At 41.8% G+C, this 25,197-nt stretch overlaps 1 protein-coding gene across 2 annotated transcripts in view; it reads left to right on the forward strand.

Moving 5' to 3' along the window:
• The first annotated feature begins 13,127 nt into the window (after window positions 1-13,127).
• Window positions 13,128-25,197, forward strand: part of HMCES (5-hydroxymethylcytosine binding, ES cell specific) — a 31,252-nt gene continuing 19,182 nt past the window's right edge. Inside the window, exon 1 of one of the 2 annotated variants that reach the window (XM_053720726.1) lies at window positions 13,128-13,281. The gene's annotated coding sequence lies outside the window, so the exon portion shown is untranslated. The remainder of the gene's footprint in view (window positions 13,282-25,197) is intronic. The other variant, XM_053720727.1, reaches the window with a different exon arrangement.

Genomic DNA, 25,197 nt, shown 5'->3' on the forward strand with positions numbered 1-25,197 from the left:
TGCCTGCTGTCACCCAAGCTAATCCTGAAAACCTGGCCTACTGAAGAGGACTAAGGACAGGTTTGAAAACCAGTGTGTTATAGCTTAAAAATCAGTATCTTTAATGTTATATACAGCATAAAGATAAAGACAACAGAGTGCACCTGCGACTTACTGCGTTGTTCATTTGAGACCACACAGACACACTAAATGTTACACTTACAAGGTAAACGATATGAACGAGCCTCTCATAAAAACAACCTCAGTATAGTCCTCACTTGACAGCGCCTATTCAGCCGACCCATGGCTTCTGGTTCTGCTCGTTAGGTGAATCAATACCGGAGGTATTAACTACTCATTATGTACAGTCTTGCACTCCTCCTACCCTACGCATTTTGTCCGCTCACAGGCGGACTTTCTCAAGGGCCAAAACAAAATGAAGCTTAAAGGAATAGTTTAGTCAAAATTAAACTTTCATGATTTAGATAGAGCAGCAACTTTCTAATTTACTCCTATTAATTTTGTTTTCCGTTCTCTTGGTATCTTTATTTGAAAAAGCAAGAATGTAATCATAGGAGTGGGTCCATTTTTGATTCAGCACCTAGGTAGTGGTTTCTGATTGGTGTCTAAATGTAGCCACCAATCAGCAAGCCCTACCCAGGTGCTGAACCAAAAATGGGCTGGCTCCTAAGCTTTCATTCAAATAAAGATACCAAGAGAACGTAGAAAAATTAATAGGAGAAAATTAGAAAGTTGCTTAAAATTGCTGCTCTATCTGAATCATAAAAGTTTAATTATGACTAGACTGTCCCTTTAACGTTAAGCTTTAATGTTACAAAATAGTTAAAATGATAATCATACTTTAAATAACATACAGTTAGCAGTAGATCTAAAAAATGTGTTTATGACAGAATATCACACAAACATTTTTTGTGTATGACATTTTGTCAAAGGGTCCTACAAGTCAGCAGCACCACAAACATATATATATATATATATATATATATATATATATATATATATATATATATATATATATAATCACACACAGTGGATATAAAAAGTCTACACACCCCTGTTAAAATGTCAGGTTTCTGTGATGTAAAAAAATGAGACAAAGATAAATCATTTCAGAACTTTTTCCACCTTTAATGTGACCAAAAAACTGTACAACTCAATTGAAAAACAAACTGAAATCTTTTAGGTAAAGGGAAATAAAAAACTAAAATAATGTGGTTGCATAAGTGTAAACACCCTTTTATAACTGGGGATGTAGCTGTGTTCAGAATTAAGCAATCACATTCAAAATCTTGTTAAATAAGTCAGTACACACCTGTCATCATTTAAAGTGCCTCTGGTTAACCCCAAATAAAGTTCAGCTGTTCTAGTAGGTCTTTCCTGACATTTTGTTAGTTGCATCCTACAGCAAAAGCCATGGTGCGCAGAGAGCTTTTAAAGCATCAGAGGGATCTCATTGTTAAAAGGTATCAGTCAGGAGAAGGGTACAAAAGAATTTCCAAGGCATTAGATATACCATGGAACACAGTTAAAACAGTCATCATCAAGTGAAGAAAATATGGCGCAACAGTGACATTACCAAGAACTGGATGTCCCTCCAACATTGATGAAAAGACGAGAAGAAAACTGGTCTGGGAGGCTGCCAAGAGGCCTACAGCAACATTAAAGGAGCTGCAGGAATATCTGGCAAGTACTGGCTGTGTGGTACATGTGACAACAATCGCCCGTATTCTTCATATGTCTGGGCTATGGGGTAGAGTGACAAGATGGAAGCCTTTTCTTATAATAAAAAACATCCAAGCCCGGCTAAATTTTGCAAAAACACATCTGAGGTTTCCCAAACGCATGTTGCAAAAGGTGTTCTGGTCTGATGAAAGCAAAGTTTAACTTTTTGGCCATAATTCCAAAAGATATGTTTGGCGCAAAAACAACACTGTATATCGCCAAAAAAACACCATACCCACAGTGAAGCATGGTGGTGTCAGCATCATGCTTTGGGGCTGTTTTTCTTCAGCTGGAACTGGGGCCTTAGTCAAGGTTGAGGGAATAATGAACAGTTCCAAATACCAGACAATATTGGCACAAAACCTTCAGGCTTCTGCTAGAAAGCTGAACATGAAGAGGAACTTCATCTTTCAGCATGACGACCCAAAGCATACATCCAAATCAACAAAGGAATGGCTTCACCAGAAGAAGATTAAAGTTTTGGGATGGCCCAGCCAGAGCCCAGACCTGAATTCAATTCAAAATCTGTGGGGTGATCTGAAGAGGGCTGTGCACAGGAGATGCCCTCGCATTCTGACAGATTTAGAGTGTTTTTGCAAAGAAGAGTGGGCAAATCTTGCCAAGTCAAGATGTGCCATGCTGAAAAAAAATCATACCCAAAAAGACTGAGTGCAGTAATAAAATCAAAAGGTGCTTCAATAAAGTATTAGTTTAAGGGTGTTCACACTTATGCAACCATATTATTTTAGTTTTTTATTTCCCTTTACCTAAAAAGATTTCAGTTTGTTTTTCCATTGAGTTGTACAGTTTATAGGTCACATTAAAGGTGGAAAAAGTTCTGAAATGATTTATCTTTGTCTCATTTTTTACATCACAGAAACCTGACATTTTAACAGGGGTGTGTAGACTTTTTATATCCACTGTGTATATGTGTGTGTATATATACTCACTTTTCGCCTCCCCATAATTTTAATTGTTGTTGAATTTCCCCCAGAAATGAACTTTTCCAAGCAGTGATTTAACCTACTCCCAGCTGATGAGTGGCAATAACCACGAAACAGCTGTCCTGGGATTGGTCTAAATCACTGTACTAACCCTAGCTAAGCATTAAAGCTGTGGAATGCAGCAGTGCTATGGCATAAAGGGAAGTCTGTCTTAAAAAGCAGGCTAAAAGTAAAAAGGTGAGTCATTGTGAACCTCATTTGCATATCTTATCCAGATTCCTTTGCTGCATTGGAAACAGTGTAGTCAGAGAGTTTGTGGGTTTAATGCAAGTCTTCTGACATGTTTAGATTTGTAAATGGTTTACACAATGAGTTATTTTCTCTATATTTTGTATTTAGTGGAGGATTTTAAACTCACTTTTTGCCTCCCCATAATTTTAATTGTTGTTGAATTTCCCCCAGAAATGAACTTTTCCAAGCAGTGATTTAACCTACTCCCAGCTGATGAGTGGCAATAACCACGAAACAGCTGTCCTGGGATTGGTCTAAATCACTGTACTAACCCTAGCTAAGCATTAAAGCTGTGGAATGCAGCAGTGCTATGGCATAGAGGGAAGTCTGTCTTAAAAAGCAGGCTAAAAGTAAAAAGGTGAGTCATTGTGAACCTCATTTGCATATCTTACCCAGATTCCTTTGCTGCATTGGAAACAGTGTAGTCAGAGAGTTTGTGGGTTTAATGCAAGTCTTCTGACATGTTTAGATTTGTAAATGGTTTACACAATGAGTTATTTTCTCTCTCTCTCTCTCTCTCTCTCTCTCTCTCTCTATATATATATATATATATATATATATATATATACATTGTATATATACACACACATACCTCTGGAAAGGATTGAGACCACTGCAAATTAATCAGTTTCTCTGGTTGTACTATTTATAGGTTTGTGTTTGCGTAAAATTAACATTCTTTTAACTACTGGTAACATTTAACCCTGATTTTCAATCTTCATAAAGCTTTATCTTTGTGAAGGACGTATGAATAAAGCCGCGTACAAGTCTAACCTGGAAGAAAACTTGCTTCCTTCTGCTCTGACAATGTTCCCCAACTCTAAGGATTGATTTTTCCAACAGGACAGTGCTCCATTCCACACTGCCAGGTCAATTGTGGATGGAGGACTATCAGATCAAGACCCTGCCATGGCCATCTCAATCTCCAGACCTGAACTCCATTGAAAACCTCTGGAATGTGATCAAGAGGAAGAAGGATGGTCACAAGCCATCAAACAAAGCCGAGCTGCTTGAATTTGTGCTCCAGGAGTGGCATAAAGTCACCCAACAGCAATATGAAAGACTGGTGGAGAACGTGCAAAGACGCATGAAAGCTGTGATTGAAAATCAGGGTAATTCGACCAAATATTGATTTCTGAACTAAGTTAAAACATTAGTATTGTGTTGTTTAAAAATTTATATGAACTTGTTTTAATTGCATTATTCGAGGTCTGAAATCATCTTTTTTGTTATTTTGACCAGTTGTCATTTTCTACAAATAAATGCTCTAAATGACATTTTTATTGGGGAGTAATGTCAGTTTATAGAAAAAAAGAAAAAAGTTTCATTTTACTAAAATAAATACCTATAAACGGTAAAACCAGAGAAACTGATAATTTTGGAGTGGTCTCTTAAATTTTTTCCAGAGATAGATAAACAAAACCCTTTATCCAAACTGCTTGTGACCAGAACCTTTTTTGGGTGTTGGAATATTTGCATCTGTAAAAGGGGACAGCTTAGAGAGGGGAGAAGGGACCAAGTGTAAACCGCAGTATCATGTAATTTACACTTTTTACATGTCATAATACAGCTTATACATGCCACCTACAGGTAGTTGTATGTCATGTTTAATACTTTTGTATACATATATAGTATAATACCATCAAACAAATAGTACAGTACTGTAGTTAGAGGCAATAGTTGTTTTAAATAAATATAACCTAACTTTTGCACTTTAGAACACACAAACTAAACCAAAGACAAGATTATGACTTGCTGGTGGTGAAAATGGTAAGTTTTAATAATTATGTTAAAAACGTAGTGAATTTAGGTATTTGTACTTACATACATTATAGAAACAGATAAAAGGTATACAGAAATTGTAAGATGGTAAAAAACAATAGTCTGATACAATAATGAGCTGAGAACTAATACTCTCCTTAATTTAAGACCGATGACTTCTTTCAGTCTCTCCCCAGGGACTGTGATAGTTAGAGTTGGGTAGATGGCGCTAGTCTTGGTATTGCACTAAGGATATGTTGATATCTTCTAATTTTCTGATGGCAAAAGGAGACAGACTTGTGTATATAAACACCAATTAATAAGGGTGCAGTATACTCACTCCATAAGATGTATGATGTCTGCTCATCTATAGATGACCTCACAGCTGGAACCAAGGAGAAATTCCAATAATATTGATCCAAAATGCTAAAGGCAAGGAAGAGCTCCAATCAGGTGTGTATAAAATTATTTGAAAATACAAGTAGCAACTTACTCCATCAAATCTGGAATTCCGGCAATGTCACAGCAAAGAAGCAATTCATTACTCCAAAGATGGTAAAAAGTTTTTTTAATGGCTCAACGCGTTTCAACGTATACAAACGTCTTTTTCAAGAGCAAATTTAAAGCAAATAAAAACAGTTGAATTTCAACTGTTTTTATTTGTTTTAAATTTGCTCTTGAAAAAGACGTTTGTATGCGTTGAATCTTTGGAGTAATGAATTGCTTCTTTGCTGTGACATTGCCGGAATTCCAGATTTGATGGAGTAAGTTGCTACTTGTATTTTCAAATAATTTTATACACACCTGATTGGAGCTCTCCCTTGCCTTTAGCATTTTGGATCGATATTATTGGAATTTCTCCTTGGTTCCAGCTGTGAGGTCATCAATAGATGAGCAGACATCATACATCTTATGGAGTGAGTATACTGCACCCTTATTAATTGGTGTTTATATACACAACAAGTCTGTCTCCTATTGCCATCAGAAAATTTGAAGATATCTACATATCCTTAGTGCAATACCAAGAACTTACATATCTGAAAAGAAAGAAAAACAGGAGCGCAAAACTCCGACTCAAGTGAAGATTTATTACAAAGAGCTATAAGCGCAAGATACAATATGCACTTATAAACTTTAAAAAGATTATGAGCATATCAATCAAATCAGTCCTGTTCTTTTTCGATGTACTGATGTGCCACAGTGTAAACAGTTCTGTCTTTGCTGCTAACCCGGTCACCTCCGGACCTCCAAGGGCTGCCTCCCGCTGTCAACAGTGTAGCAATGTGTGTCTTTTCCTATAGTATTGTTTGACTGCTTGGGCATACGCGGGCTTTTTTTTGTATATCCCGGGTATGCCCAAGCAGTCAAACAATACTAACCTCTTGAAAAAGCCTGACCGGCGTCGGGGGAAATGCGTTGGGGAGTTCATAGGAAAAGACACACATCGCTACACTGTTGACAGCGGGAGGCAGCCCTTGGAGATTTTTCCTACCTTAATTCCGATTGGCTGATAGAATCCTATCAGCCAATAGGAATTGAAGGGACGCCATCTTGGATGACGTCCCTTAAAGGAACTGTCATTCGTCATTCAGTCGTCGGTTGAAGAGGATGGCTCCGCGTCAGCTCCTTGGAAGATGGCTCCGCTCCGGCTGGATGAAGATTTTTTATTTTCTGTAATTTAGTGTTTGTTTGTTTTTGTATTATAGATTAGTTTATTTAATTGTATTTTAGATTAGCTAATTGTAGGTAATTTATTTAATTAATTTAATGATAGTGTAGTGTTAGGTGTATTTGTAACTTAGGTTAGGATTTATTTTACAGGTAATTTTATACTTATTTTAACTAGGTAGCTATTAAATAGTTATTAACTATGTAATAGCTATTGTACCTAGTTAAAATAAATACAAAGTTGCCTGTAAAATAAATATAAATCCTAAAATAGCTACAATGTAACTATTAGTTATATTGTAGCTATATGAGGGTTTATTTTATAGGTAAGTATTTAGTTTTAAATAGGAATAATTTATTTAATAATAGTAAATTTATTAAGTTTAATTAAAATTACATTTAACTTAGGGGGGTGTTAGGGTTAGACTTAGGTTTAGGGGTTAATAACTTTATTATAGTAACAGCGACGTTGCGGGCGGGAGATTAGGGGTTAATAATTGTAGGTAGGTGGCGGCGATGTTAGGGAGGGCAGATTAGGGGTTAATAAAATGTATTATAGTGTTTGCGAGGCGGGAGTGTGGTGGTTTAGGGGTTAATACATTTATTATAGTGGCAACGAGGTCCGGTCGGCAGATTAGGGGTTAATAAGTGTAGGTAGGTGGCGGCGACGTTGGGGGGGGGGGGGGCAGATTAGGGGTTAATAAATATAATATAGGTGTCGGCGATGTTAGGGGCAGTAGATTAGGGGTTCATATCTATAATGTAGGTTGCGGCGGTGTCCGGAGTGGCAGATTAGGGGTTAATATAATGTAGGTGTCAGCGATAGCGGGGGCGACAGATTAGGGGTTAATAAGTGTAAGGTTAGGGATGTTTAGACTCGGGGTTCATGTTAGGGTGTTAGGTGCAGACATAAATTTATTTTCCCCATAGGAAACAATGGGGCTGCGCTAGGAGCTGAACGCTGCTTTTTTGCAGGTTTTTCTTCAGCAAGCTCAGCCCTATTGTTTCCTATGGGGATATCGTGCACAAGCGCGTTTTTCCAGCTTACCGCTACCGTAGGCAACGCTGGTATTGAGGGTTGAAGTGGAGCTAAATTATGCTCAACGCTCCTTTGTCTGAGCCTAACGCAGCCACTCAGACAACTCTAAATACCAGCGTTGTCTCCCTCAGAGAAAAAACGTAATTTATGCTTACCTGATAAATTTCTTTCTCTTGTGGTGTATCCAGTCCACGGGTTCATCCATTACTTGTGGGATATTCTCCTTCCCAACAGGAAGTTGCAAGAGGACACCCACACCGGTGTTCTGTCACAAATGGTGCGCTCATGGAAATCTGTTTATTAGGCTTTTCGGCAATATTCGGAACTCCACCCTCACTGCAACTACTCCCATTACTACTACTACTGTAAAGCTGAGTCTCTGTGCATGAGAAACAGCCCCCCACCCCCCGCCACTCAGCTATAGCCACTGCTTCTGATGATCCAATGCAGCTTTTCACAGGCTCCGTTCAATGTCATTATCTTTCATAAGATAATGACATTGAACGGAGCCTGTGAAAAGCTGCATTCGATCATCAGCAGTGGCTATAGTCGAGTGGTGGTGGGGGGGGGGCTGTTTCTCATGCACAGAGACTTAGCTTTACAGTAGTAGTAGTAATGGGAGACGTACTTGCAGTGGGGGGGGGGGCGGAGTTCCGAATATTGCAGAGGAGCCTAATAAACAGATTTCCATGAGCGCACCATTTGTGATACAAAATCACACGCATGCGCTCTATAAAGGGTTCCTGAATTTCACAGCAATAAATATTTTAGCAGTGACGTATGCTGCCAGGTATGTGATGACGCTGGCACGCATGCGCATTAGGTCCAAAATGTGTGAAACAGCTGATTAAACGTCACAGGAAGTGACATGGTTCACTCTTTTACACTGGTGTTCTGTCGAGAACTGCAATTCATCGAAAACTGCAATCTGACGTCACTTCCGGTGATTCCATAAATCTGATTGGTCCGTGTCCAGTCATTGACAGAATTCACAACCAATCAGATGGGCACTGTAATCGCCTATCTTCACTGTCTATTTTGCCTCTGCCTGGGGGGTTCAAGGGGGGCAAAAAACCCCTTGTAAACCTCATTCTCCAAGGTTTAAGGTTTACTTGGGGTGTATGCCAGATCGGCAGTGTGCCCCCCAGACAGAGGCAAAACAGATATTAAAATAGAAGACTTATCGGAAGTGACGTAAGATTGCAGTTTTTGATGAATTGCAGTTCTCAACAGAACACCATGTCTTAGACTTTGTCCAAAAGTGGTGCTGTATCCAACCTTAGGGGGGTGTTGCTCAGATAAAAGGTGCTATCAATATACTGTATGCCGAGTTAAAACTTATTCATTTAAAAACAAATTAAAAACATAAGCAAAAGTGATCAGGGGCACATGTGACCCCTTTATATATAACGCGTTTCTCTGCTTATGAACAGCACAATCAGGCATAAAGCACCAACTGTTACTGAACTTGTATTTGTATTTAAATGGCTAGAGGTGTGTGCATGCTCCTGAGCTCATCTAGCGTTACTCATAAATAAAGAACTAAACAAAACTGATAACAGAAGTAAATTGGAAAGTTGTTGAAAATTTCATGCTCTATAAAGTTCATTTGTTTAATTTTAACTTTACTGTCCCAGACATCCCAACCTGCAAAAACTCATTTCAGGGAGATGGCTTCACCCACTACTGCGCCGTCACCCCCCCTCCCAGTTATATATTGGACACCTTGAAACCCTAAATAAGAGAGAGACTTATCATTAACCCCTTAATGACAAGAGTCGTACAGGGTACGTCGCACACAACCTGGTCTTTAAAGACCAGAGACGTACCCTGTACGACTTTGGGGATTAAAGCGGCTGGAAGCGATCCTGATCGCTTCCAGCCGCTTTACGGTTATTGCAGTAATGCCTCGATATCGAGGCATCCTGCAATAACATTTTTCCCCCATCCGATGCAGAGAGAGCCACTCTGTGGCCCTCTCTGCACCGGCATCGATGGCCGCAATCGTTGGTGGGTGGGAGCTGACCGTGGGAGGCGGGTGGGCGGCCATCAGTGACAAATTGAAGAGAGAGGGGGGCGGGGTTGTTGGGCGCGCGCACGGGGGCCGGTGGGTGGGCGCGTGCACGGGGAGGGAGCGGGTGGGAACCGCTACACTACAGCAAAATAATTATATAAGACTGGCAGCAAGGGGGGATACAATCCCCAACAAAAATAAATCTAAGGGATCTGGGAGCGGGTGGGGGATTTGTCTGTGGGGGGGGGGGAAGCTACACTACAGAAAAAATGGAAAAAAAAACCCTAAAAAAACCCCATTTGTATTTGCAAACAGGGTACTGGCAGACAGCTGCCAGTACCCAAGATGGCTCCCAGTAAGGTAGATGTGGAGGGTTAGAGAGCTGTTTGGGGGGGGGGATCAGGGAGGTTGGGGGCTAAGGGGGGATCCTACACAGCTGCATATGTAAATATGCTTTACAATTTTTTTTTAAATTTTAAATATACCTTTTATTTTAGTACTGGCAGACTTTCTGCCAGTACTTAAGATGGCGGGGACAATTGTGGGATGGGGGAGGGAAGAGAGCTATTTGGGAGGGATCCTGGGGTGCGATGTGTCAGGTGGGAGGCTGATCTCTACGCTAAAGCTAAAATTAACCCTGCAAGCTCCCTACAAATGACCTAATTAACCCCTGCACTGCTGGGCATAATACACGTGTGGTGCGCAGCGGCATTTAGCGGCCTTATAATTACCAAAAAGCAACGCCAAAGCCATATATGTCTGCTATTTCTGAACAAAGGGGATCCCAGAGAAGCATTTACAATCATTTATGCCATACTTGCAAAAGTTGTTTGTAAATAATTTCAGTGAGAAACCTAAAATTGTGAAAAAATTTACGTTTTTTTTAATTTGATCGCATTTAGCGGTGAAATGGTAGCATGAAATATACCAAGATGGGCCTAGATCAATACTTGGGGTTGTCTACTACACTACACTAAAGCTAAAATTAACCCTAGATGCTCCCTACATGCTCCCTAATTAACCCCTTCACTGCTGGGCATAATACACGTGTGATGCGCAGTGGCATTTAGCGGCCTTCTAATTACCAAAAAGCAACGGCAAAGTCATATATTTCTGCTATTTTTGAACAAAGGGGATCACAGAGAAGCATTTACAACCATTTATGCCATAATTGCACAAGTTGTTTGTAAATAATTTTAGTGAGAAACCTAAAGTTTGTGAAAATATTTGGGAAAAAGTGAACGATTTTTTGTATTTGATCGCATTTGGCGGTGAAATGGTGGCATGAAATATACCAAAATGGGCCTAGATCAATACTTTGGGATGTCTTCTAAAAAGAAATATATACATGTCAAGGGATATTCAGGGATTCCTGAAAGATATCAGTGTCCCAATGTAACTAGCGCTAATTTTGAAAAAAAGTGGTTTAGAAATAGCAAAGTGCTACTTGTATTTATGGCCCTATAACTTGAAAAAAAAGCAAAGAACATGTAAACATTGGGTATTTCTAAACTCAGGACAAAATTTAGAAACTATTTAGCATGGGTGTTTTTTGGTGGTTGTAGATGTGTAACAGATTTTGGGGGTCAAAGTTAGAAAAAGTGTGTTTTTTTCCATTTTTTCCTAATATTTTATCATTTTTTTATAGTAAATGATAAGATATGATGAAAATAATGGTATCTTTAGAAAGTCCATTTAATAGCAAGAAAAACGGTATATAATATGTGTGGGTACAGTAAATGAGTAAGAGGAAAATTACAGCTAAACACAAACACCGCAGAAATTTAAAAATAGCCTTGGTCCTTCAGGGAAAGAAACTGAAAAATGGCCTTGGTCCTTAAAGTGAAGGTAAAGTTAACCTCATCTCTATCTATAATATCATTAAATGTTTAAAAATAATATGACTTTCATTCATCATATTTGATATAAATCTTATATTTAAATATATTACCTTTATAATTTGATTTCTATTCGTTCCCAAATACAACCTGTAAAAAATATTTTTTTTTTCCCTTTCAATCACGTGTTATTTTTAACCAACTGATTTTTTGGCCGTTAGGCGGCCATCAACCGACGTCATCCACCCCTTTACTCGTCACCGCATATGCTAATGACTTTTTAATAGGTTTCTCAACCCTGCGCGCACCAATTTCGCGCATGCATGCTTCCTACTACCAGGTGGATATCCCCACAGACTACGTCATCACTCTTTACAAACGCCTTCTATAACCTGCTCAAGTTGTCGATGTGCCTTGTTACCTGTCTGTACGATCAGAGACAGGAGCTGCATTTATTGATATCGTTGAAACTTTCTTAAAAACATTGACCTGTCAACTCGGTTTGCCCAATTGTAATATAGATTCTATAGTACGTTGGGCAAACAAAGTTAATAGATCGATGTTTTTAAGAAACGTTTCAATACGTTGCAATAAATGCAGCTCCTGTCTCTGATCGTACAGACAGGTAACAAGGCACATCGACAACTTGAGCAGGTTATAGAAGGCGTGTGTAAACAGGTTATAGAAGGCGTGTGTAAACAGGTTATAGAAGGCGTGTGTAAAGAGAGATGACGTAGTCTGTGGGGATATCCACCTAGTATGCGCATTGTCAAGTAATAGGATGGGACCATCGGCGATTAGCGCATGCGCAATTGAATTTGGGGTTGTGCACGCGCATTTGGGAGCGGGTGGGACCGCTGAATGCCTAAGGAGGAAGTAGGGCTTGGGAGGAGTCAGGCGATAAACGGTAGGGAATTGGAAATTACTTTTTAAACACAAATATTTGAAAAATAAAAATAAATTCCTTAGCGACTATTATAAGGTGATAGGGAGAAATGGTATATTTGATTCAGTAAACGATAACTTTACCTTCACTTTAAGGGGTTAAATAAGCTTCCCACTAAAGTCACATTAAAAAAAAAAAAGTAGCTTTATTGCTCGACCACATACAATAAACCTATTTTCCTGTGATCGTACGCTTGTTGAATGCTTAAATATTTTACAATACGAAGTTTAATTACGTGCAGTAAATAAGGTAGTATTTGTGTTTATTTTATTAAAATCAGTGGGGGCTTTTTGGCTACTGATGCATGCTTTGAGGGCTCTATAATGTCCCAGCAACTAAAGGCATTCCTTAAAGAAACACTTTTTCCAGATTTGGTCCACATTGGATCATGGTACTTGGAGTTTTAGGGAGATAGCCTTCAATTTGCTGGCATCAGGGAGCCACTATTACAATTAGGGAGACTCCCTCAACTGCAGGGAGAGTTGGGATGCCTGCTGTCCCTTTAGCTGAACCATGGGCAATAAGACCTTGCCATAGCCTAGATCATCCTGGTATCAGCTTGTGGTCAGCTGCCCAATACTATCAGCACTAGGGAAAAGCAATTTCACACAACCCTCTGGCTACTTTGAGCAGGTAATGGCACAATTGTGTGTATTATATACCTATATGTACTCTGTACCCTAACAGAAATAGATTAGCTATACTTGTGCCTGTGGCTCCAGTAGACTTGTTCTAGACAGTTTAATGAGACAATAGGGATAAGGCAGAATACAACAACCGGTCTGAGGTAAACAAACGACCTGCTGTCAATCAAGCTCAGTGCCCGCCAGTTTGTGCAGAGAGCGTTACCTGAGGTACACATGACCCACGTGACGCAAGCGCGCGGCCAGCTGTTGGCGGGACGTCCCTGAAGTGGGTGGGAAGGTTTCTATAGTAACCACTAGAGAGGGTAACGGGAAACCGCAGGCCGCGTCACCGAGTCGGGCCAGTTGTTAATAGCGTGAGCGCGCACAGCGTATGCTGTGAGTGTCAGTGTGATCCCCGGAATACCGCTGTAGGTGAGTTGTGTGCGAGTGTCTGACAGATTGGAAGAGGTCATGAACGGGTTAATAATCATATGTCTTGACGTTGTGAGAAAAATGCAGCTTCAGGGTTGTGTAATCTGTGTGAGAGCAGCTAGGCCATTAGTGTGGCACAAAATAACTAGTGTGTCAGTGTTACAGGCATGTGACATTCAGTACTGAGTGTAGTGTGACACAAAGTAACTAGTGTGGCAGGGTTACAGGTATGTGACATGCAATACTGAGTGTAGTGTGACACAAAATAACTAGTGTGTCAATGTGCCAGGGTTACAGGTATGTGACATGCAGTATTGAGTGTGGTGTGACACAAAATAACTAGTGTGTCAGGGTTACAGGCATGTGACATTCAGTACTGAGTGTAGTGTGACACAAAATAACTAGTGTGCCAGGGTTACAGGCATGTAACATTCAGTACTGAGTGTAGTGTGACACAAAATAACTAGTGTGCCAGGGTTACAGGTATGTGACATTCAGTACTGAGTGTAGTGTGACACAAAATAACTAGTGTGTCAGTGTTACAGGCATGTAACATTTAGTACTGAGTATAGTGTGACACAAAATAACTAGTGTGTCAGTGTGCCAGGGTTACAGGTATGTGACATTCAGTACTGAGTGTAGTGTGATACAAAATAACTAGTGTGTCAGTGTGCCAGGGTTACAGGTATGTGCCATTCAGTACTGAGTGTAGTGTGACACAAAATAACGAGTGTGCCAGGGTTACAGGTATGTGCCATTCAGTACTGAGTGTAGTGTGACACAAAATAACTAGTGTGTCAGTGTTACAGGCATGTGACATTCAGTACTGAGTGCAGTGTGACACAAAATAACTAGTGTGCCAGGGTTACAGGTATGTGACATTCAGTACTGAGTGTAGTGTGATACAAAATAACTAGTGTGTCAGTGTGCCAGGGTTACAGGTATGTGCCATTCAGTACTGAGTGTAGTGTGACACAAAATAACGAGTGTGCCAGGGTTACAGGTATGTGCCATTCAGTACTGAGTGTAGTGTGACACAAAATAACTAGTGTGCCAGGGTTACAGGTATGTGACATTCAGTACAGAGTGTAGTGTGATACAAAATAACTAGTGTGCCAGGGTTACAGGTATGTGACATTCAGTACTGAGTGTAGTGTGATACAAAATAACGAGTGTGTCAGTGTGCCAGGGTTACAGGCATGTGACATTCAGTACTGAGTGTAGTGTGACACAATAACTAGTGTGCCAGGGTTACAGGCATGTGACATGCAGCACTGAGTGTAGTGTGACACAAAATAACTAGTGTGCTAGGGTTACAGGTATGTGACATTCAGTACTGAGTGTAGTGTGACACAAAATAACTAGTGTGCCAGGGTTACAGGCATGTGACATGCAGCACTGAGTGTAGTGTGACACAAAATAACTAGTGTGCCAGGGTTACAGGTATGTGACATTCAGTACTGAGTGTAGTGTGACACAAAATAACTAGTGTGTCAGTGTGCCAGGGTTACAGGTATGTGACATTCAGAACTGAGTGTAGTGTGACACAAAATAACTAGTGTGTCAGTGTGCCAGGGTTACAGGCATGTGACATGCAGCACTGAGTGTAGTGTGACACAAAATAACTAGTGTGCTAGGGTTACAGGTATGTGACATTCAGTACTGAGTGTAGTGTGACACAAAATAACGAGTGTGCCAGGGTTACAGGTATTTTGCATACAAAGAGAGAAGCGCTCTACCAGGAACGAACAACAGCTCAGTGGCTTGTTCTATGGCGATTTACCACCCGGAGGCAGCCTCTTTTAGACCAGTGTGCTTTTCACAGAAGAAAACTTTCCTGAAATATATCAGTCTGATCCCGCCAAGTAAGGTCAGTCCAGCCCCGAAATACCAGGCAATTCTCCTCTGAACAAGGAACATGACAACCCCAGACGATCTTTTCGGCCTCCTATGGGCCTCGTCAGTGAGGTGCAGCCACATTCCTCTAAGCACACTGGGCAAGGAGTCCACGTCTGGTTTCCCCCATCACCCATAGGGAGACTTCCCCAGGGTTATAATAATTTGCATACAAAGAGAGAAGCGCTCTACCAGGAACGAACAACAGCTCAGTGGCTTGTTCTATGGCGATTTACCACCCGGAGGCAGCCTCTTTTAGACCAGTGTGCTTTTCACAGAAGAAAACTTTCCTGAAATATATCAGTCTGATCCCGCCAAGTAAGGTCAGTCCAGCCCCGAAATACCAGGCAATTCTCCTCTGAACAAGGAACATGACAACCCAGACGATCGTTTCGGCCTCCTATGGGCCTCGTCAGTGAGGTGCAGCCACATTCCTCTAAGCACACTGGGCAAGGAGTCCACGTCTGGTTTCCCCCATCACCCATAGGGAGACTTCCCCAGGGTTATAATAATTTGCATACAAAGAGAGAAGCGCTCTACCAGGAACGAACAACAGCTCAGTGGCTTGTTCTATGGCGATTTACCACCCGGAGGCAGCCTCTTTTAGACCAGTGTGCTTTTCACAGAAGAAAACTTTCCTGAAATATATCAGTCTGATCCCGCCAAGTAAGGTCAGTCCAGCCCCGAAATACCAGGCAATTCTCCTCTGAACAAGGAACATGACAACCCCAGACGATCGTTTTCGGCCTCCTATGGCCTCGTCAGTGAGGTGCAGCCACATTCCTCTAAGCACACTGGCAAGGAGTCCACGTCTGGTTTCCCCCATCACCCATAGGGAGACTTCCCCAGGGTTATAATAATTTGCATACAAAGAGAGAAGCGCTCTACCAGGAACGAACAACAGCTCAGTGGCTTGTTCTATGGCGATTTACCACCCGGAGGCAGCCTCTTTTAGACCAGTGTGCTTTTCACAGAAGAAAACTTTCCTGAAATATATCAGTCTGATCCCGCCAAGTAAGGTCAGTCCAGCCCCGAAATACCAAGCAATTCTCCTCTGAACAAGGAACATGACAACCCCAGACGATCGTTTCGGCCTCCTATGGGCCTCGTCAGTGAGGTGCAGCCACATTCCTCTAAGCACACTGGGCAAGGAGTCCACGTCTGGTTTCCCCCATCACCCATAGGGAGACTTCCCCAGGGTTATAATAATTTGCATACAAAGAGAGAAGCGCTCTACCAGGAACGAACAACAGCTCAGTGGCTTGTTCTATGGCGATTTACCACCCGGAGGCAGCCTCTTTTAGACCAGTGTGCTTTTCACAGAAGAAAACTTTCCTGAAATATATCAGTCTGATCCCGCCAAGTAAGGTCAGTCCAGCCCCGAAATACCAGGCAATTCTCCTCTGAACAAGGAACATGACAACCCCAGACGATCGTTTCGGCCTCCTATGGGCCTCGTCAGTGAGGTGCAGCCACATTCCTCTAAGCACACTGGGCAAGGAGTCCACGTCTGGTTTCCCCCAGGTATGTGACATTCAGTCTTGAGTGTAGTGTGACACAAAATAACGAGTGTGTCAGTGTGCCAGGGTTACAGGTATGTGACATTCAGTACTGAGTGTAGTGTGACACAAAATAACTAGTGTGCCAGGGTTACAGGCATGTGACATTCAGTACTGAGTGTAGTGTGACACAAAATAACTAGTGTGCCAGGGTTACAGGCATGTAACATTCAGTACTGAGTGTAGTGTGACACAAAATAACTAGTGTGCCAGGGTTACAGGCATGTGACATTCAGTACTGAGTGTAGTGTGACACAAAATAACTAGTGTGCCAGGGTTACAGGTATGTGACATGCAGTACTGAGTGTGGTGTGACACAAAATAACTAGTGTGTCAGTGTGCCAGGGTTACAGGCATGTGACATTCAGTACTGAGTGTAGTGTGACACAAAATAACGAGTGTGCCAGGGTTACAGGTATGTGACATTCAGTCTTGAGTGTAGTGTGACACAAAATAACGAGTGTGTCAGTGTGCCAGGGTTACAGGCATGTGACATTCAGTACTGAGTGTAGTGTGACACAAAATAACGAGTGTGCCAGGGTTACAGGTATGTGACATTCAGTCTTGAGTGTAGTGTGACACAAAATAACGAGTGTGTCAGTGTGCCAGGGTTACAGGTATGTGACATTCAGTACTGAGTGTAGTGTGACACAAAATAACTAGTGTGTCAGTGTGCCAGGGTTACAGGCATGTGACATTCAGTACTGAGTGTAGTGTGACACAAAATAACTAGTGTGCCAGGGTTACAGGTATGTGCCATTCAGTACTGTGTGTAGTGTGACACAAAATAACTAGTGTGCCAGGGTTACAGGCATGTAACATTCAGTACTGAGTGTAGTGTGACACAAAATAACTAGTGTGTCAGGGTTACAGGTATGTGACATTCAGTACTGAGTGTAGTGTGACACAAAATAACTAGTGTGTCAGTGTTACAGGCATGTGACATTCAGTACTGAGTGTAGTGTGATACAAAATAATTAGTGTATCAGTGTGCCAGGGTTACAGGTATGTGCCATTCAGTACTGAGTGTAGTGTGACACAAAATAACTAGTGTGTCAGTGTTACAGGGTTACAGGTATGTGACATGCAGTACTGAGTGTAGTGTGACACAAAATAACTAGTGTGTCAGTGTGCCAGGGTTACAGGTATGTGCCATTCAGTACTGAGTGTAGTGTGACACAAAATAACTAGTGTGTCAGTGTGCCAGGGTTACAGGTATGTGCCATTCAGTACTGAGTGTAGTGTGATACAAAATAACGAGTGTGTCAGTGTGCCAGGGTTACAGGCATGTGACATTCAGTACTGAGTGTAGTGTGACACAAAATAACTAGTGTGCCAGGGTTACAGGTATGTGACATTCAGTACTGAGTGTAGTGTGACACAAAACAACTAGTGTGCCAGGGTTACAGGCATGTGACATTCAGTACTGAGTGTAGTGTGACACAAAATAACTAGTGTGCCAGGGTTACAGGCATGTGACATTCAGTACTGAGTGTAGTGTGACACAAAATAACTAGTGTGCCAGGGTTACAGGTATGTGACATGCAGTACTGAGTGTGGTGTGACACAAAATAACTAGTGTGTCAGTGTGCCAGGGTTACAGGCATGTGACATTCAGTACTGAGTGTAGTGTGACACAAAATAACGAGTGTGCCAGGGTTACAGGTATGTGACATTCAGTCTTGAGTGTAGTGTGACACAAAATAACGAGTGTGTCAGTGTGCCAGGGTTACAGGCATGTGACATTCAGTACTGAGTGTAGTGTGACACAAAATAACGAGTGTGCCAGGGTTACAGGTATGTGACATTCAGTCATGAGTGTAGTGTGACACAAAATAACGAGTGTGTCAGTGTGCCAGGGTTACAGGTATGTGACATTCAGTACTGAGTGTAGTGTGACACAAAATAACTAGTGTGCCAGGGTTACAGGCATGTGACATTCAGTACTGAGTGTAGTGTGACACAAAATAACTAGTGTGCCAGGGTTACAGGCATGTAACATTCAGTACTGAGTGTAGTGTGACACAAAATAACTAGTGTGCCAGGGTTACAGGCATGTGACATTCAGTACTGAGTGTAGTGTGACACAAAATAACTAGTGTGCCAGGGTTACAGGTATGTGACATGCAGTACTGAGTGTGGTGTGACACAAAATAACTAGTGTGTCAGTGTGCCAGGGTTACAGGCATGTGACATTCAGTACTGAGTGTAGTGTGACACAAAATAACGAGTGTGCCAGGGTTACAGGTATGTGACATTCAGTCTTGAGTGTAGTGTGACACAAAATAACGAGTGTGTCAGTGTGCCAGGGTTACAGGCATGTGACATTCAGTACTGAGTGTAGTGTGACACAAAATAACGAGTGTGCCAGGGTTACAGGTATGTGACATTCAGTCTTGAGTGTAGTGTGACACAAAATAACGAGTGTGTCAGTGTGCCAGGGTTACAGGTATGTGACATTCAGTACTGAGTGTAGTGTGACACAAAATAACTAGTGTGTCAGTGTGCCAGGGTTACAGGCATGTGACATTCAGTACTGAGTGTAGTGTGACACAAAATAACTAGTGTGCCAGGGTTACAGGTATGTGCCATTCAGTACTGTGTGTAGTGTGACACAAAATAACTAGTGTGCCAGGGTTACAGGCATGTAACATTCAGTACTGAGTGTAGTGTGACACAAAATAACTAGTGTGTCAGGGTTACAGGTATGTGACATTCAGTACTGAGTGTAGTGTGACACAAAATAACTAGTGTGTCAGTGTTACAGGCATGTGACATTCAGTACTGAGTGTAGTGTGATACAAAATAATTAGTGTATCAGTGTGCCAGGGTTACAGGTATGTGCCATTCAGTACTGAGTGTAGTGTGACACAAAATAACTAGTGTGTCAGTGTTACAGGGTTACAGGTATGTGACATGCAGTACTGAGTGTAGTGTGACACAAAATAACTAGTGTGTCAGTGTGCCAGGGTTACAGGTATGTGCCATTCAGTACTGAGTGTAGTGTGACACAAAATAACTAGTGTGTCAGTGTGCCAGGGTTACAGGTATGTGCCATTCAGTACTGAGTGTAGTGTGATACAAAATAACGAGTGTGTCAGTGTGCCAGGGTTACAGGCATGTGACATTCAGTACTGAGTGTAGTGTGACACAAAATAACTAGTGTGCCAGGGTTACAGGTATGTGACATTCAGTACTGAGTGTAGTGTTACACAAAACAACTAGTGTGCCAGGGTTACAGGCATGTGACATTCAGTACTGAGTGTAGTGTGACACAAAATAACTAGTGTGCCAGGGTTACAGGCATGTGACATTCAGTACTGAGTGTAGTGTGACACAAAATAACTAGTGTGCCAGGGTTACAGGTATGTGACATGCAGTACTGAGTGTGGTGTGACACAAAATAACTAGTGTGTCAGTGTGCCAGGGTTACAGGCATGTGACATTCAGTACTGAGTGTAGTGTGACACAAAATAACGAGTGTGACAGTGTTACAGGTATGTGACATTCAGTCTTGAGTGTAGTGTGACACAAAATAACGAGTGTGTCAGTGTGCCAGGGTTACAGGCATGTGACATTCAGTACTGAGTGTAGTGTGACACAAAATAACGAGTGTGCCAGGGTTACAGGTATGTGACATTCAGTCTTGAGTGTAGTGTGACACAAAATAACGAGTGTGTCAGTGTGCCAGGGTTACAGGTATGTGACATTCAGTACTGAGTGTAGTGTGACACAAAATAACTAGTGTGTCAGTGTGCCAGGGTTACAGGCATGTGACATTCAGTACTGAGTGTAGTGTGACACAAAATAACTAGTGTGTCAGTGTGCCAGGGTTACAGGTATGTGCCATTCAGTACTGTGTGTAGTGTGACACAAAATAACTAGTGTGCCAGAGTTACAGGCATGTAACATTCAGTACTGAGTGTAGTGTGACACAAAATAACTAGTGTGTCAGGGTTACAGGTATGTGACATTCAGTACTGAGTGTAGTGTGACACAAAATAACTAGTGTGTCAGTGTTACAGGCATGTGACATTCAGTACTGAGTGCAGTGTGACACAAAATAACTAGTGTGCCAGGGTTACAGGCATGTGACATTCAGTACTGTGTGTAGTGTGACACAAAATAACTAGTGTGTCAGTGTGCCAGGGTTACAGGCATGTGACATTCAGTACTGAGTGTAGTGTGACACAAAATAACTAGTGTGTCAGTGTGCCAGGGTTACAGGCATGTGACATTCAGTACTGTGTGTAGTGTGACACAAAATAACTAGTGTGCCAGGGTTACAGGTATGTGACATTCAGTACTGTGTGTAGTGTGACACAAAATAACTAGTGTGTCAGTGTGCCAGGGTTACAGGCATGTGACATTCAGTACTGAGTGTAGTGTGACACAAAATAACTAGTGTGTCAGTGTGCCAGGGTTACAGGCATGTGACATTCAGTACTGTGTGTAGTGTGACACAAAATAACTAGTGTGCCAGGGTTACAGGTATGTGACATTCAGTACTGAGTGTAGTGTGACACAAAATAACTAGTGTGTCAGGGTTACAGGTATGTGACATTCAGTACTGAGTGTAGTGTGACACAAAATAACTAGTGTGTCAGTGTTACAGGCATGTGACATTCAGTACTGAGTGTAGTGTGATACAAAATAATTAGTGTGTCAGTGTGCCAGGGTTACAGGTATGTGCCATTCAGTACTGAGTGTAGTGTGACACAAAATAACTAGTGTGTCAGTGTTACAGGGTTCCAGGTATGTGACATGCAGTACTGAGTGTAGTGTGACACAAAATAACTAGTGTGCTAAGGTTACAGGTATGTGACATTCAGTACTGAGTGTAGTGTGACACAAAATAACTAGTGTGCCAGGGTTACAGGCACGTGACATTCAGTACTGAGTGTAGTGTGACACAAAATAACTAGTGTGCCAGGGTTACAGGTATGTGACATTCAGTACTGAGTGTAGTGTGATACAAAATAACTAGTGTGCTAAGGTTACAGGTATGTGACATTCAGTACTGAGTGTAGTGTGACACAAAATAACTAGTGTGCCAGGGTTACAGGCACGTGACATTCAGTACTGAGTGTAGTGTGACACAAAATAACTAGAGTGCCAGGGTTACAGGCATGTAACATTCAGTACTGAGTGTAGTGTGACACAAAATAACTAGTGTGCCAGGGTTACAGGTATGTGACATGCAGTACTGAGTGTGGTGTGACACAAAATAACTAGTGTGTCAGTGTGCCAGGGTTACAGGTATGTGCCATTCAGTACTGTGTGTAGTGTGACACAAAATAACTAGTGTGTCAGTGTGCCAGGGTTACAGGCATGTGACATTCAGTACTGAGTGTAGTGTGACACAAAATAACGAGTGTGTCAGTGTGCCAGGGTTACAGGCATGTGACATTCAGTACTGAGTGTAGTGTGACACAAAATAACTAGTGTGTCAGTGTGCCAGGGTTACAGGTATGTGACATTCAGTACTGTGTGTAGTGTGACACAAAATAACTAGTGTGCCAGGGTTACAGGCATGTGACATTCAGTACTGAGTGTAGTGTGACACAAAATAACTAGTGTGCTAGGGTTACAGGTATGTGACATTCAGTACTGAGTGTAGTGTGACACAAAATAACGAGTGTGCCAGGGTTACAGGTATGTGACATTCAGTACTGAGTGTAGTGTGACACAAAATAACTAGTGTGTCAGTGTTACAGGCATGTGACATTCAGTACTGAGTGTAGTGTGATACAAAATAACTAGTGTGTCAGTGTGCCAGGGTTACAGGTATGTGACATTCAGAACTGAGTGTAGTGTGACACAAAATAACTAGTGTGTCAGTGTGCCAGGGTTACAGGCATGTGACATGCAGCACTGAGTGTAGTGTGACACAAAATAACGAGTGTGCCAGGGTTACAGGTATGTGACATTCAGTACTGAGTGTAGTGTGACACAAAATAACTAGTGTGCCAGGGTTACAGGCATGTGACATTCAGTACTGAGTGTAGTGTGACACAAAATAACTAGTGTGCCAGGGTTACAGGCATGTGACATTCAGTACTGAGTGTAGTGTGACACAAAATAACTAGTGTGCCAGGGTTACAGGCATGTGACATTCAGTACTGAGTGTGGTGTGACACAAAATAACTAGTGTGTCAGGGTTACAGGTATGTGACATTCAGTACTGAGTGTAGTGTGACACAAAATAACTAGTGTGCCAGGGTTACAGGCATGTGACATTCAGTACTGAGTGTAGTGTGACGCAAAATAACTAGTGTGCCAGGGTTACAGGCATGTGACATTCAGTACTGAGTGTAGTGTGACGCAAAATAACGAGTGTGCCAGGGTTACAGGTATGTGACATTCAGTACTGAGTGTAGTGTGATACAAAATAACTAGTGTGCCAGGGTTACAGGCATGTGACATTCAGTACTGAGTGTAGTGTGACACAAAATAACTAGTGTGTCAGGGTTACAGGTATGTGACATTCAGTACTGAGTGTGGTGTGACACAAAATAACTAGTGTGCCAGGGTTACAGGCATGTGACATTCAGTACTGAGTGTAGTGTGACACAAAATAACTAGTGTGCCAGGGTTACAGGTATGTGACATTCAGTACTGAGTGTAGTGTGATACAAAATAACTAGTGTGCCAGGGTTACAGGCATGTGACATTCAGTACTGAGTGTAGTGTGACACAAAATAACTAGTGTGCCAGGGTTACAGGTATGTGACATTCAGTACTGAGTGTGGTGTGACACAAAATAACTAGTGTGTCAGTGTGCCAGGGTTACAGGTATGTGACATTCAGTACTGAGTGTAGTGTGACACAAAATAACTAGTGTGTCAGTGTGCCAGGGTTACAGGCATGTGACATTCAGTACTGAGTGTAGTGTGACACAAAATAACTAGTGTGTCAGTGTGCCAGGGTTACAGGTATGTGCCATTCAGTACTGTGTGTAGTGTGACACAAAATAACGAGTGTGCCAGGGTTACAGGCATGTGACATTCAGTACTGAGTGTAGTGTGACACAAAATAACTAGTGTGCCAGGGTTACAGGTATGTGCCATTCAGTACTGTGTGTAGTGTGACACAAAATAACTAGTGTGTCAGTGTGCCAGGGTTACAGGCATGTGACATTCAGTACTGAGTGTAGTGTGACACAAAATAACTAGTGTGCCAGGGTTACAGGCATGTGACATTCAGTACTGAGTGTAGTGTGACACAAAATAACTAGTGTGTCAGTGTGCCAGGGTTACAGGCATGTGACATTCAGTACTGAGTGTAGTGTGACACAAAATAACTAGTGCGTCAGTGTGCCAGGGTTACAGGTATGTGACATTCAGTACTGAGTGTAGTGTGACACAAAATAACTAGTGTGTCAGTGTTACAGGCATGTGACATTCAGCACTGAGTGCAGTGTGACACAAAATAACTAGTGTGCCAGGGTTACAGGCATGTGACATTCAGTACTGAGTGTAGAGTGACACAAAATAACTAGTGTGCCAGGGTTACAGGTATGTGATATTCAGTACTGAGTGTAGTGTGACACAAAATAACGAGTGTGTCAGTGTGCCAGGTATGTGACATTCAGTACTGAGTGTAGTGTGACACAAAATAACTAGTGTGCCAGGGTTACAGGCATGTGACATTCAGTACTGAGTGTAGTGTGACACAAAATAACTAGTGTGCCAGGGTTACAGGCATGTGACATTCAGTACTGAGTGTAGTGTGACACAAAATAACTAGTGCGTCAGTGTGCCAGGGTTACAGGTATGTGACATTCAGTACTGAGTGTAGTGTGACACAAAATAACTAGTGTGTCAGTGTTACAGGCATGTGACATTCAGCACTGAGTGCAGTGTGACACAAAATAACTAGTGTGCCAGGGTTACAGGCATGTGACATTCAGTACTGAGTGTAGAGTGACACAAAATAACTAGTGTGCCAGGGTTACAGGTATGTGACATTCAGTACTGAGTGTAGTGTGACACAAAATAACTAGTGTGTCAGTGTGCCAGGGTTACAGGTATGTGACATGCAGTACTGAGTGTGGTGTGACACAAAATAACTAGTGTGTCAGTGTTACAGGTATGTGACATTCAGTACTGAGTGTGGTGTGACACAAAATAACTAGTGTGTCAGTGTTACAGGCATGTGACATTCAGTACTGAGTGCAGTGTGACACAAAATAACTAGTGTGCCAGGGTTACAGGTATGTGACATTCAGTACTGAGTGTAGTGTGACACAAAATAACTAGTGTGCCAGGGTTACAGGTATGTGACATTCAGTACTGAGTGTAGTGTGACACAAAATAACTAGTGTGTCAGGGTTACAGGCATGTGACATTCAGTACTGAGTGTAGTGTGACACAAAATAACTAGTGTGCCAGGGTTACAGGCATGTGACATTCAGTACTGAGTGTAGTGTGACACAAAATAACGAGTGTGTCAGTGTGCC

Source organism: Bombina bombina, chromosome 7, assembly GCF_027579735.1.
Source record: "Bombina bombina isolate aBomBom1 chromosome 7, aBomBom1.pri, whole genome shotgun sequence".
NCBI classification, from domain to species: Eukaryota; Metazoa; Chordata; class Amphibia; order Anura; family Bombinatoridae; genus Bombina; species Bombina bombina.